The 15,353-nt window shown below is 46.6% G+C and overlaps 1 long non-coding RNA gene across 2 annotated transcripts in view; it reads left to right on the top strand.

The window, feature by feature from the left end:
• Positions 1–15,353, top strand: part of LOC311517656 — a 125,009-nt gene that overhangs the window by 75,720 nt on the left and 33,936 nt on the right. The window contains exon 1 of one of the 2 annotated variants that reach the window (XR_014710754.1): positions 13,082–13,153. The exons of the other annotated variant lie outside the window; for it this stretch is intronic. This is a non-coding gene — a long non-coding RNA (uncharacterized lncRNA). Of the gene's footprint in view, positions 1–13,081; positions 13,154–15,353 lie in introns of those variants that run through there. 2 annotated transcript variants of the gene reach the window in all.

The following is a 15,353-nucleotide window of genomic DNA, read 5'->3' as shown; positions in this document are numbered from 1 at the left end:
ACAAGCCCTTAGCTTGCACAGTAACCACTTTGTAAAAAGATGTTTAAAATGGGCAGTATCCTGGTATCAGTTTACACCGTGTAAATCCAGAGAAACTCCACTGGAATCAAAGAGTTACCTTGCATTAACCCCAGTGAAACCGGCAACAGGATTTGGCCTGATGTATTCAATAATAGATATTACAGTAAAGAATTCGAAGTAGGGAGTACGCGAAACCCGGGTCCCCTAAAGGCGTCTCAAATGTCAGCATCATAAATTGGACCAACTCCTGTTGGTGAGAGAGAAACTTTCAAGTTGAAACAGAGCTCCTCTGGGAAACTAACTCAACCAGCGCGGAGCAAAACAGCAACAACAGTGCATACAGCATCATATTTTTGCTTTGTTTAAAGTGGCAAGAAAAAACAAAGGAAACTAAACAACAACAAAAAATAAATTAAAACAAAAGCCCCTGGATGTCAGTCTGATCTAACATACACACAGTTTTCCAGTAAATCCAGTTACTTCACTTATATCTGGATTTACACCAGTATAACGGTGAGAGCAGAATCTGGCTGCAGCTGCAGATGGCACTCTTATCACTATGCAACAGGAAGGGAGGGTTTTCTCACACATCCCACACAAGAAATTAATTGTCAGTATTGTTGGCTAATCACATTTTCTGTGCTGTCCTTATGTCTGGCTCCTGGAAGACTAATCACTGTCCTGATAACCAGGTTTGCTAGATAGAGAGCTATCCACACAACAACTTACTTTCCTCACAGAACCCATCCTCAGAACCATCTTGATAGCCAGACCTAAAACTCATGTCACACCACTACTTTTATCCCTTGCACGTCTCTTACTTCCTTTCTATTTCTCTGCAGTTTCGGTAACAAACTGTGTCCCACCTATCTGATGTATTCTTCTCAGCTATACAAATATTGAGAAGGCTAATAATTGGTATATCTTAAAGTTCTATGTCTGTATCTTCAGCTAGAATGCTATGTAAAAGACCCCAATTTCCTTTGTAAGGAAGTATTAATAATGGGGTTGTTTGGCCTTGTCTGCAAGATTTAAAGAGCACAACAGCAATACTGCGTTGAGGAGAAATCTGTGTCTGAAAAGGTCCTTTGGGAATTAAACAAGTCAATTTTTACCAGATAGAAAACAATCAAGGAGCTGGCATAAATGGGAGGAAATGAATAATTCCAGACAATGTGACTGGGTGTCCATGTGTTTGACCAGTAGCAAGAAACACTGTTTAGCAGAAAGCAATATCCAAAACTGAATGTTTTGGTCTTATTGTTAGTGAATTAAGAATCACATCAAGAAAATGACTAGAGCTGGGTGGGAACAGTTTTCCCATCCTGTGCAAATTTTTGGAAATTTCTCCTTTCCTGAATCAGGACAAAAAGTCAAAATCTTGAAAATTTCTGCAAATAAACACAAAATTTGGGTCAATTCAAATGTTTCATTTTGATTTCGACAATTTTTTTAAACATTCTAATATAAATAGCTTAAATTTCAAAACAAAGTCTTTTCAAAGTGGAGACCTTAATTTTTTGTGTGTTTTGAAAATGTGGATAATTTTTGACAATTTTTAAAACTTTTTTCCCAAAAATTTTCAAGTAGAGAAATTTGAGAAACTGACCCTTTCCCATGAAAAGTTTTGGTTTCAACCAATTGGCATTTTTCAACAACAACAAAAAAAGGTGGTCAAAAAATTCCTAACCAGCTCTTGCAGTAACTTATTGGCTCAGGGCTTGTCTACACTTACAGTGGGGCAGCTGGGCTGCTGTAGCACTTAGTGAAGATGCTACCTATGCCAACAGGAGAGCTTCTCTCATCGGTGTAGGTACTCCACCTCCCCATGAGATGGTAGCTATGTCAACGGGAGAAGCCCATCTGTCGACATAGTGCTGCCTACACAAAGGGGTTAGATTGGTATAATTACGTTGCTCGGGGGGTATGGATTTTTCATGCTGCTGGAGTGATGCAGTTATACTGATATAGGCCTGGAGTGTAGACCAAGCCTCAGACAGACATCTCCCCATGGAAGGGAAAGGCCCTATAATTGAAGGGCCATCTGCTCGGTGTAGATGGACACTGTTTGGCTCCAGATTGCAAGCACAGGGCTATAGTCTCCCAAGGCTACACCTCTGGATTAAAGATGAGGGTAGTCACAAGCTACATTTTAGAATTCAGATGGCTGCCCTGCATTTGGCTGCAATTTGGCCTCCTGGATCTAAAACTAACCTTGTAATCAATTAGTTTTTCAGTCACTGATCTTCTTGAGAACATCAATTTGCTCTCTAATTCTGTAACACAGCCCACAATTTTCACAACAGTGAGGAGAGACGATCAATGAATATTGTACATGTGTCCCAGTGTGCTGGCCTCTATCACATCCACAGCTTCTTAGGAATAAGTGACTCGTTTCAGTCCTTTTCCTCTGAGGAAGGGTGGCAAAATATTTTTAGTTTCACTCCCCTGCAAAGCCCTTTGGGTAACCAAATACTCGTTTGGGCTGACTGGCTTCCTCTTCCACACAGGGATCTTCTCTGTTCCCTTCTGTAAAGGCCCGTGGGCTGCCAAAATGCTAAGGGATAAACCATACAGGGAATGATGTTTATTTAGACCAGGGGTGGCCAACCTGTGGCTCTGGAGCCGCATGTGGCTCTTCAGAGGTTAATATGCAGCTCCTTGCATAGACACCGACTCCGGGGCTGGAGCCACAGGTGCCAACTTCCCAATGCTCACTGTTCAACCCCTGCCTCTGCCACAGGCCCTGCCCCCACTTCTCCCATTCCCCCAAGGCCCCGTCCCTTTCCGCCCCCTTCCCCGAGCCTGCCGCGCCCTCGCTCTTCTCCTCACTCCCCAGAGCTTCCTGCATACTGCGTGAGGCACAGGGAGGGAGGGGAGGCATTGACTGGCAGGGCAGCTGGCAGGTGGGGTGTGGGCGTTGATGGGGGGCTGCTGACATAATACTGTGGCTCTTTGGCAGTGCACATTGGCAAATTCTGGCTCCTTCTCGGGCACAGGTTGGCCACCCCTGATTTAGACTGTATGCTTCTTGAGGCAGGGACTGTCTTTTTGTTCGTATTTGTACAGCACCTAGCACAATGAAGACCTGGGCCATGACTGGGGCTCCTAGACACTACCACAATGGAAATAAATAATAATTAATAATCGTGGCCAACTCTGCCCACATATCTACACCAGCAACACCATCACAGGACCTAACCAGATCAGCCACACCATCACTGGTTCATTCACCTGCATATCCACCAATGTAATCTATGCTATCATGTGCCAGCAATGCCCCTCTGCTATGTACATCGGCCAAACTGGACAGTCCCCACATAAAAGGATAAATGGACACAAATCAGATCTTAGGAATGGCAAAAATATACAAAAACCCTGTAGGAGAACACTTCAACCTCCCTGGACACACAATAGCAGATTTAAAGCAAAAAAACTTCAGGACCAGACTTCAAAGAGAAACTGCTGAGCTTCAGTTCATTTGCAAATTTGACACCATCAGCTCAGGATTAAACAAAGACTGTGAATGGCTAGCCAGCTACAAAAGCCGGCTGGGGGTGTGGTCTCTGGGGTGGGGTCAGAAATGAGGGGTTCAGGGTGTGGGAGGGGGCTTTGGGTTGGAGCAGGGAGTTGGGGTGGGGGGGTAAAGGCTACGGCTGGGGTTACGGGCTCTGCTGTGGGGCCGGGGATGAGGGGTTTGGGGTGCAGGAAGGGGTTCCGGGCTAGGAGGGTGGGACTGAGGGGCTTGGAGTGCATGAGGGGGCTGGGGCAGGGGGTTGGGGTGTGGGAGGGGGTACAGGCTCTGGGCTGGTGGTTTGGGCCACAGGATGGGGCCAGACATGAGGGGTTCAGGGTGTGAGCGGGAGCTCCGGGCTCAGGCAGGGGTGTGGAGGCGGAGAAGGCTCTGGCTGGGAGTGCGGGCTCTGGTGTGGGGCCAGAGATGACGAGTTTGGGGTGCAGGAGGAGGCTCTGGGCTGGGGCCAAGGGATTCAGCGTATAGGAGAGGGTACAGGTTCTGGAAAGGAGTTTGGGTGTGGGAGGGGGCTCAGAGCTAGGGCAGGAGGTTCAGGGTGTGGGCTCTGGGCAGTGCTTACCTCAGGCAGCTTCCGGAAGTGGCGACATGTCCCTCTGGCTCCTAGGGGGAGGGGTAGCCATGGGGGCTCTGTGCGTTGTCCCCGCCCGCAGGCGCCCCACGCACAGCTCCCACTGGCGGTGGTTCCTGGCCAATGGGAGCTGCGGAGCTGGCACTCAAGGTGGGGGCAGCGCGTGGAGCTTCCTGGCTGCCCTTGTGCCTAGGAACCGGGCTGGACATGCTGGACACTTCCCCAAGTCATGCGGAGCCAGGGCAGGCAGGGAGTCTGCCTTAACCCCACTGCGCTGCTGACCAGATTTTAATGGCTCGGTGCTGACTGGAACCACCATGGTCCCTTTTCGACTAAAGCAGACACCTGGCAACCCTACTCCCCCAGCTGAGTTCACGGCCCTGTTTAAGTAGACCCTCTAACCCCTTCTAGCTGGGGTCAAGCATTATAATTAAGTCTCCCTCACACTCAGCTGGGGGAATAACTGTCTGGTCACAGGCAATGCCTTAAAGGGCATGCCCTAAAGGGCCATTCAGCCTGTGAAATAATGACACTCTATTCTTTTTTTAAACAGACTATTTGAGGTCACCTTTAAGTTCTGGTCGTACCCAGAAGCATCAGTGCCTAATGTCTTCCTGCCCTTCACTGCATTGGGTCATCATTGTCATGAAATGGTTCATTGTTTTTTGTTTTCCCTTGTACCCATCGTGAAATAGCCTTGGCAACACCATTTGCCTTGAAGTCAAATAAGCAATAATGCAAGACAGGATTTGCAACTATGGTGTCATCTATCAAGTGCATTAGGAAGTCTGAGGTCAAAGTACTGCTGACTACGTCGAGTGTTTGAAGAGTTCCAGTGTGCATTTTTTATACACAGGTTAAAATGGCTACTGAAACATTTCCAATCAGTTTCTCTATTCTTCATGGGGTTCTCACACATAATTTTAAACAAAAATAGCTTTACTTGCACAGGCAGTCTGGGTTAGATTCAAACCAGTCACCTAAATGTTAAAGGTGCTGTCTCCTGTTACCAGGTTCCTGTGCAGTTCTATCCACCAAACTGTTATGTTTAGCTCTACACAAAGAGCAACCATACACAGTTTTCTGGGAGCACAACTTACCCTTGTGCAAAGTGGCTGTACAAAGCATATGCACCGCAGACGGCCCACTCAAATGGTGAATATGCCTTGGGTGGGCCCTCGACACTGGAATGGACTTTTCCCCTCTCCTAACAACCTGCATTGCCTGTGTAGAGAAGACTCAAACAAGGATGAACCAAAATAAGGTCTCCGTTAGCGCGGCGTATGCGTGCTCCCTCTGCAGCAAGCTGTAGCTGAAGACAAAATGGCAGCTAGCTCTGCAGTAAGGTGGGGGAGAGGGAACAATTCTCAATTTAAAAGTGCAATGCACAAAGTAATTCAAAGCAGAAACAAGCTGCATACACCACCCAACAATTAAAATTGGATCAGATATATTGAATATATATACACATAATAATTGGAGGGAAACTGATAAAATATAAAAAGTTGCTCTTTGTGCTAAGACTTTGCACCCCATGGGTATTGTGTGTGTGTGTGGTGTTTTTAAGAAGCAGGAACAATAAATATGGAAGATAGTGTTCTATCCAGTGAAATAGCACTGGATAAAATGCATGTTTTCTCATATTAGGCAGCTGGGATCCCTTGAAACTCCACCTGTAACTCGGCTGAAAGTTCACTTATCCACACATCTGCTTTTACTATTCTCAGTGGTTAAAAATGTGGAAATGCCGGAAACTTTGCTCTGGCAGCAAGCAGTCTGAAACCAACCTCCCAAATCCAATGAATTCTCTGACGCAACGACAAGAGCACGACAATCGGAGAAATGCCTGGGGAAGTGAATCAATAGCTAGGAGGCAAACCAGCTGCAGCGTAAGGATAGTGTAAGTAGCTGGAAGAAACTTTCCCAGCCACCAGGCAAGTTAGCAGAACAATACACAGAACAGGATGTGAGGCCCTTCCTGCCAAAATCTAGTTCTATGCCAAGGAGCATTTGGGCCTCCAGTTCTGTCTTTCTATCCGCATAATGCAAAGCCATGTTTGTCATTTTCTACCCATTTGCATATTAATAAAATGATGGTCTCATGTACCTTTTATGCTGAGATCTAATATTTGTCTTAAAAGATCTGTATGTCTTAATCCTTCTAACCTATATCCACCCCAATTGCACGGGTAGTAAACCCGCCTGGTGAGGCTGAGAATATTTTTGTTTCCTCTGTAGGTTCTAATTGTTAAAAGGATACTGCTGTTTCTTTTCTTTTCTGGAGGTGGATTTTTGTGCCAGTGATTCCTCTCCCCAAACATCAGAGTGACGGTAATGGATTTCCATTCCGTCTGTTTTCCTGTCTCTCTCTCTAGTACCAATTGGATCTATCTCACTGTCTAGGCTCTGATACTGGCATCCATCACTGTAATATTTGAGTGCCTTCCCAGAATAAAACAATGACAGGAATGGTTTTTTCTCTCTCTCCCTTCCATAATATTAGGAGATAGGTTTGGTTTTCTAATGAATACAAAAGAGTGCAGATACTGTGGAGGAAAATCTTGGGCAATGAGGTGGGCTTTGCATTTGTTTGTTTTGACTTGTATCCATTTAGCTTTTCAGTGGGACTAGGTTTTTACCCGTGGTGCCAGTCTAGTTTAGAAGCAAGCGGTCTACTTCTGTGCTGATCTTTTCAGATCTGTTGGCTGCCTTTAATGTTGTTGACACAGGATAGTGTGGGCTGGTGGGCAGGACCAACAGCTGGGGAAGAAGAATAATGTTCTCCCTAGCGGCACTGCGGCAGAGTTTCAGTCTCTTGCCTCAGGGCTTTATTATATAGTGACATAAACAAAGGATTCCAAACAAAAACAAGTCATACAGAACACTGGGGCCCAACTGGCAGACACCCTTCCAGCTTCTGAGCTAGATGAAAGGATGGCAGGGGGGCGGGAAACATACCCTTAACCTTCAGTAGCCACTACCATAGCCCCTTCTCTTGTGCCTTTAAACACCCCACCATACCCAGATCATCCACATGAGAGGCAGAGGTCGGTGATAACCCACTATGCAGTGGGACTTGTGCAGTGCTGTTCTACCTTGTCACAAGCAGTCACTCTTGAGTAGCTCTGCTGCTTTCTTTCTCAGAGATCCAGAGTGCCCTTTTCCCCTCCCAACTTTACAGGACATAATAGAATCACATATAATAGTCTATGTGCTGACACAACTTCTCCCCTCCTCAAATTTTTCTGAAATGACTCCCCTGCTGGCAGGTATTGTACCTGCCCCGCATAGTTCACAGATATGTAATAAGGAAAATAAAAGAACATTGGTGGATAGGGAAGACACAGAGAGAAAAAGAGAGACAGACAGACAGACAGACAGAAGGTATAGACACCTGTAAACTATGGGCAAGGCATACTCCTGAGGTAACATACATGTTCCTCCCAGAGGTCAAATTATACACGTTGTGTTGTTTGACCGGTCCTCGTCGATCTTAGAAAATATATTTCTGTGAATGGCTAGTTGCCAGAGTGGGAGTAGAGAGTGCTGGGGTGGAGGTTATAAAGCAGTATGCTAATCATAGCCATGTGAGCGTTGTGGCACGGATGGTGGCTGGGGTTGTCCAAGTCCAAGCCCACCTGAAGCCCTGGGTCCGAGGTTAGATGGCTAGCCTCAGCCACTGCTTGTGCACCAATGTACCTGCTGCTATTTTCAATGCACTAGCTTGAGCAGAGCTAGCTTGAGTCTGGCTACTGGGAGGCTCACTCCCAGCTGCAGCACCCTACTCACTAGACCAGTGGTCTCCAACCTTTTTACACCCAATATCACTTTTTTAATCTAAAGGCAACCAGGATCTACCCCACCCCTTCCCCGAGGCCCTTCCCCAAAGCCCCGCCCTGCTCACTCCACCCCACCCTCTCCCTTGCTTGCTCTTCCCCGACCCTCACTCACTTTCACCGGGCAGGGGGTTGGGGTTCAGGAGGGGGTGCAGGCTCTGGGCTGGAGCTGAGGGGTTTGCAGTGTGGGAGGGAGCTCTGGGCTGAGCCTGGGGCAGAGGGTTGGGGTGCAAGAGGGGGTACAGGGTGCAGAAGGAGGTATGGGGTGCTGGCTCTGGGAGGGGGCTCAGGGATGGGAGTTGGGGTGTAGCCTCCCACTGGGCAGCACTTATCTCCGGTGGCTCCTGGTCAGCAGAGGGCACAGCAAGGCTAGGGCAGGCTCCCTGCCTACCCTGGCCCCACATCACTCCTGGAACTGGCCAACACACCCCTGCAGCCACTGGAGGGAAAGGTGGGGAGCACGTGCTGCCCCTCTATGAAAGCACTACCCCCGCAGCTCTCCCGGCCAATGGGAGCTGTGGGGGCGGGGCTTGCAGGCAGGAGCAGTGTGCGGAGGGAGACCCCTGCTCCCCGGCTCTCCGGGGCTGCAGGGCTGTGCTGTTTGCTTCTGGGTGCGGCATGGGGCTGGGATAGGCAGGGAGTCTGCCTTAGTGGCAGCCACTCTGCGCTGTCAGAGATCGCGATCGACTGGGAGAACCTGTAGGATTGACCAGTCGATTGCGATCGACCAGTTGGTGACCACTGCACTCGACCCTGTTGCCCCTCTGCTTTTATTAATATTCCATCTACTAGTTCTACTTTCTCTAGGAATGGAAAACATGTCTCGACTGAGCTACGAGGCTACTCCATGCCACATATTTGCGATTGCTTTCAAACGCTGGGTCTCTAGTTCTCTCTACCGTAGTTCTCTCCCAGCTGTCTTACAAATTCAGGCAGTGTTCCAAACCCTTGGAAAATACTTTAAAGGGTATTTTTTCTAGCTGTAGTGATGCAAATAGTGTATTCCCTGACACACTTTGTGTCTTTGATATATTATGCTCCTTGAACTAGCCCAAGAGTTTCACATGCTTGATTGCCTAAGAGAACCTCTTCCGTCTGGTGTTACAATGAACAGCAAAAAATGCTTTTTACCTTCTTTGGTCATGTTCAAACACCCTCTCTGCCACTTCAGTTGCTGGGGCATAATGGGTCTAAGTGCAACTTTCTTGTTTGTATAATTTGGCCTATACTTCAGGCTTCATGGTTATCAAAATTGTTTTTATGCCACTGCTTAATTTCAAGATGGCCTGTTACTGCAACATGCATCTGGGCTCAGCTGCAGAAATAGCTACTGAATGGCCTCACTAAGCAAGCAGTGGGGAACATTTTAGAACAGAAATAAGGATAAGCTAGAGATGTTGCCAAGCTAGTACTGAATCTAAATCCTTCCTGCACCATCGCACATCACTTAAGGTCTGAACGAGGCTCTGCCATCCCTGGCTGTCATGCTGCTTGCCAGAATGGCTCCCTTCTTGTGGTTCTAGAACTTGACGTTTTTTTACTAGTATAGGTTGCTGGCCTATTGCTGAACCCCCAACCCAAAGGGCCAGTGGGCTGCTATTTATCTGCTCCCTTTGACTTATCTGGCTTGAGTAGTCCTACCAGGAGCTATATTCCTGCCAGCAGAGCTCTCAGGGTCATTGGAACACACATATCACCATGTCAAGGTGCTGTCCTCAGGGAAGGTAATATTAAGTAAATAATCTCTATAAATGAATAGGTCCCAGTGTGTCCTCTGGCTGGCTCCAGATTCATTGTTAAACTTATTCCTGTGCTGAATGCCTCCCCCACTCCAACTGGTTAACTGGAGCACTCAGCACCTTTTTTTGTGGTTGGCTCACTTTCTGTTTCCTTTATACCTCATCTTTAAAGGATATGATTGATCCATTAATTAACCTCTGGTGGGGCTACCCAGTGGTCAAAGATTGCCATGCAAATACCATCACAGGAATGGCTCTGTGCAGTTTCAAGTGCTTCTTCAAAAAGAACAGTTTCAATATAAGTTGCCTCACAGATGTCTATCCTAGTTACAGTGTGCAAATGTCTATGCCTTTTAGCAGAGGTGGATTAAAGTCAACTGAAGCTCATTTCCACATACACTTCCTCCTCACTAACAGACTCTCCTTCTCTTCCTCCCCCCACCTCCTAGGGCTGGTCAGGCAAGAAGATGAAGCCTAGCCAACATTTTTTATGTCCCACAAAAATCCACAATAACTCCCCTCAGTTTACCATACTACAAGGTGCATGTGCATAATATACCCTCTCTCTCTCTCTCTCTGTATACAGAGATATATAAACACAGTTTTTGAGGGCCACTCAAATACAGTATTTTCAAAATTAAAAAATTGGGACAAAATAAATAGTTTTGTGGCAACATTTTTTTTTAGAGACATGAAATACTCATAAGAAACCTTTAATTTTTTTTCTCAGTGTGTGCTAGCATCACTACTGTCAGCTAGCCCACCCAAGCTAGCTTCAATCCAGCTAGCATGGGTAATAATAGCACTCAAGACAGTGCAGTCTTCAGAGTGGGCTCATGAGCTAAGTACGTACAAAGGGTCTGTGTCGGACTGCTGAAACCTGTGCTGCATTGTCTTCATGGCTATTGTTATCAGCACGAGCTGGATTCAAGCTAGCTCTGTTAGGCCATGCACAGCTTTTGTTGTGTAGACGTACACTGAGTCAAAAGCAATGACAGCATATTTCTTGAAGAGGAGGATTTCTCCAGTAATTTAGCATCCTGAATAAGTTTATCGTGAACCTCTGAACAAGTATCATTAACATTTAGTTTGAGCACAAGAAGAGCTTTGATATTATCTACGCTCTTCTGGCTTTTCTCTTCACTCCAAACACTGTTCAGAACCTGGAACACCCCTTCCACTGGGCTGTTCGCTGCGGGTAAACAAAGAGAAATTGTTCTCAGTGCACCAATGTATCTTCAACAAACATTTTGTGGTTATTAAAAATAGTTTTGATTGGTGCAATGAAACACCCCCGGGACATTTCAGGTGTCCTGAAAGAAGTTCTTGGGACACCACATGAAAAACTGGGACTGTCGTGGTAAAGCCAGAGAGATAAGATGGATGAGGTAATATCTTTTATTTGACTAACTTCTGTTGGTGAGAGAGACAAACTTTCAAGCCACACACAGCTCTTTCTCTCTCTCACCAACAGAAGGTGGTCCAACAAAAGCCATTACGTCACCTACCTTGTCATCCTGGGACCGACATGGCTACAACTACACTGCCCACAACACTGGTAAAGCCAGGTCACTTAATGCTCCAATGATATTGCCTTTCTCTGTGTGTGTCCCAGAATGTACAAACTCTTCAGATACTCTCACATAGTTTATAGTTTATACAAGACTTTGCACAGAATCAAACATTTGTGTCTTTTTATTTTTGGTATTTGTAGCATTAAACTTTTTTAAATGTTAAAAAGACAATTAAATAAACTGGCTGCAATATGTCCCCTCCTGCAGCTTGTGTTCTCTTTATCACTTCCCTCCAATTTTTCTTCATTCTGTATATTGTATATTTTTTTATCCATACTCATCTTCACTATTGTTTAATTATATTGCAGTTGTACCTAGACACCTTTATCAAAGACCAAAAGGGCCCCATTATGCTATGCACTGTATGCACACATAAAATAAACCTGGTCCCTACCCCAAAGAGATTACAATCTAAGGAATGCTTTTTCAGTGTCTCTTTTCCCTTCCTCCCTTTTCCTGTGTAATCATCTTTCTCCATCCCTCAGGTCCTCTTATTCTCCTATTTCCTCTTCCACACACATCTTCCCAAGCCCTTCAACATTTTGCTCCTTCATTTCATCTCCAACTCCTCAGTCTTCCCTTTTTGCCTCCATTTCCTTCTTTCCACTTTCTGTCTCCCTACTGACCCTTAAACCCATCTCTCACCCCTTGGCTTCTGCCTCTACCATCAACATTCACACTCAATTCACTGTCTGCCACTGCTGTGCCTTCTCCCCACTGAAGCATGGTTGTGGGAGAAGGATTGAGTAGTTATTTCATCTCCCTCATTCCCATTGAAGAGAGAGGATGCATTTTCCCTTCTGCTTCCAAATCAAGGGAGGCACTTGTAGGGTTTCCTGTTTCCACTTGCCTGAAGAAGGAGGGGGAGTGGGAATTCTTCTCTCCTCTTCCCATAGGACTGCTGGGGTTTCTTCTCTCTTTGATAGAGGTGAGAATGAGGAACTCAGGGGGCAGAGTTATTTAAGGTATCTCTTTCTTCACCATTTTCCCATCACTTGAGGGCACAGAGAGTCAGGAGATTCAGTCCTGGAAGGGTTTCAACCTAGCAACAAGTAATCCGAATGGCCGACTGAGCTGATCTGGGCCTTGGCTCAGTTGCTGTCAGGTGTTAGATTCCAGACCAGTTGGATAAGAAGAGCGAGGTGAGCCCTGATTAATTCACTCAGTTGCTCTCTGCCCTTTCCCAGCAGCAACCACCACCAGCAAATCTGAATGGTTTCTTCCCCTGACTATGGACGGATGGGGACCCAACACAGTGTGAAAGGGGACCTCAGTGGGAGTTCTCAAGGCATAAGGCTTCCTATAAGCTGCTCCTTCCCCCAGTGTGGCTGAGCTGTCCCCTGCCAGATCAGCTGTAAGGGCAGATACACAAACAGCTATATTGTGATTCTCCGCCCTGTTTTGCCCCTGAGCGCTAGCCACTTCCTATGCCAAGTCAGTGGGCAAAGATCCAACATTTGTCCTTAGGAGCCTTTCCAGCCTGGATTCATGGATTCGGCCTTAATCCATGCCTGTCTTTTAGTTTTGCCCTTGGTAAAGCATACTTTAGCAAAATGATTATTTTCATTGCAGCTGGCACACAGTTTTCCAAACACTGGGTACTGTTTGGGTTTATGCTTCAAACCACACTACTTACAGTCAACTGTCATGCTGCTTTGTGTAATTGTCTTTTGTTATGGTTTTATTTCCTTGGGCTGATACTCCTTTGTCATTATTTCCACAGTGGCACTTCCACCAACTGTTGCCGCAATGCCTGTCCTGGCACTGAAGGATTTCATATACATACTGTTCCATTTTGCTGACTGTAACTAGGATCTGACACACAGGAGAGCTGGCAAGGAGCAGAACCATTATTTCTTGACCCCAGTCACGTGACATAGGTCAGATTCCAAAGGTTTCTTCTCCTACTGTTAGTTATTGTCAGGGGCAGGGTGGGTGCTTGTTACTTCTGTCTGCACTGGAGAGCAGTCTTCAAGAAAGAGAGCCAGGGTTCTGCATAGATATCTTCAGTTTCTCCTGCAGGACTAGTCCTTTAGTGGTTCTAACATACAACCTTGGGGCAGATAGTATAGCTATTGCTTTGGCAGGTTGCCAGCCACTTTTTTTTAAAATGTAACTTTCTGTCGCCCTTGCAATGGGGAGAACTGTTTGGCACTTTGTCCTAGCATTTCTTGTGTTCTAGTTTCCTGACTTCTGAATTGCAGGCATTAGCTGTTATTAGCTCATCTAGGATTTTGAAAGCAATTGTGTGTGTGATGCCTTTATGGGATCCAATCCTGAAGATATACATTAAAAACAACAACATTTAATTGGCATCACTGTAGTCAAAATCTCTTGCAGACAATTACATTCCATGTATGGTTTTAGATGCCGAATTAAAGATGAACAATAGATACTGGTACAAATACATAGCCCAGTCATGCTCCCCTTGAAGTCCATGGAAGTTTTGTCATTGCCTTCAATGAGTGCAAAGTTGGTTACGACTGGTGGGAAATGTGCCCCTTTCTGGTATAGTACCCAAGTCTCCCAGAAGGAAACACTGGGCGGGCTTTCTGATTTTATGGAACTTTTCAGAGTACTGGAAAAAGCTGTTTGAACATCCACCTCATAGAGTCTCGTAGACTTTAAGGTCAGAAGGGACCATTATGATCATCTAGTCTGCCCTCCTACACATTGCAGGACACAGAATTTCACCCACCCACTCCTATACCTGTAGTGTTCTTGTGCTAATTAGTGTAATCTTTAACTAGCTGTCATTTATGCTGGCTGCCCAGCCATTTCCCTGCTTTGTCATTTACATCATAATATTTACAGAATTAGGCATTGTGTATTTTCCTTGCAAGGTCATAAAGGGCAGTTCTGGTCTGAAGTATTTATATTAAATTCAATTATTTTTCTGTAACTTTCCCGAAACATTTTATGGTTTTTATTGGCTCCTCTTTTTGTTTTATATGTCTGGGGGAGCTGGAAGGGAAGGTGAAAGATCAGATGGTTTCTAAGTGTCTGTCCCAAGTCATATGTGGATGGGAAGATTTTCTACTTTTCTTTTCTGAAAAGGATTCATATGCTACTGAGGTGCAACAAGGTGGGGGGTGTCAAAGGGGCATAGGTATGGGGACAGGGAGACACCCCTCCTGCACCCCTTTCTGGAGACCCTGGTGCCAGTAGCCCATGAGGGTAGCTGGTCCTGGGCCAAGTGGCCCCTTTTCCTCCCTGGCTGCAGAGCATCCTCCAAGCTGGCAGGTGCCAGTGTCAGGCCTGGGCAGGGGGTGTTTGGCAGGGGGGTCAGTGTGGTGGGAGCTGGAATGTCGCAGCCAGGATCAGGCAGAGGAGTGGGGAGGCTGGAGCCATGAGGAGAGTGAGCCAGAGCTAGATAAATATTTCTCTCGCGTGTGTGCACGTGCGCACACACACACAGAGCTGGAACTAGATCCCTAATCTTTATCTCCAAAACCACAAGCTTCTTTCACTTGAGCATAAAGAGGACTCTCGTAGCTGCCCGTACTGGTGGACTTTTTATCCCCTCTGTGGAGCAGCCTCTAGGCCAGTGTTTCCCAAACTTGGGATGCTGCTTGTTCAGGGAAAGCCCCTGGCACGCTGGGCCAGTTTGTTTACCTGCCGCGTCCGCAGGTTCGGCCAATCACGGCTCCCACTGGCCTCAGTTCGCTGCTGCAGGCCAATGGGGGCTGCGGGAAGTGGCGCAGGCCAAGGGACGTACCAGCCGCTGTTTCCCGCAGCCCCCATTGGCCAGGCACAGTGAACTGCGGCCAGTGGGAGCCGCGATCGGCCGAACCTGCGGACGCGGCAGGTAAACAAACTGGCCCGGCCCACCAGGGGCTTTCCCTGCACAAGCAGCATCCCAAGTTTGGGAAACACTGCTCTAGGCCATGACACTGGTTCCATGCACTGTTCACAAACAGATCAAATTTACCAGTGACATAAGCAAGCACAGCTCCAGTAAGTCAGTGAAATACCTGCTTGTGTTAGCAACAAATATGTTGCTAAATCTCCATCATTCCCTTTACACTCATCCTGAACAACCATAGCTCCCAGGGAATTTGGATAGGAAGGAAATATTGT

This window comes from Lepidochelys olivacea (genome assembly GCF_965140295.1).
Source record: "Lepidochelys olivacea isolate rLepOli2 genome assembly, chromosome: 3".
Classification (NCBI taxonomy): domain Eukaryota; kingdom Metazoa; phylum Chordata; order Testudines; family Cheloniidae; genus Lepidochelys; species Lepidochelys olivacea.
The sequence above is the reverse complement of the archived record's forward strand: the minus strand, read 5'-3'. Positions and strand labels throughout refer to the sequence as shown.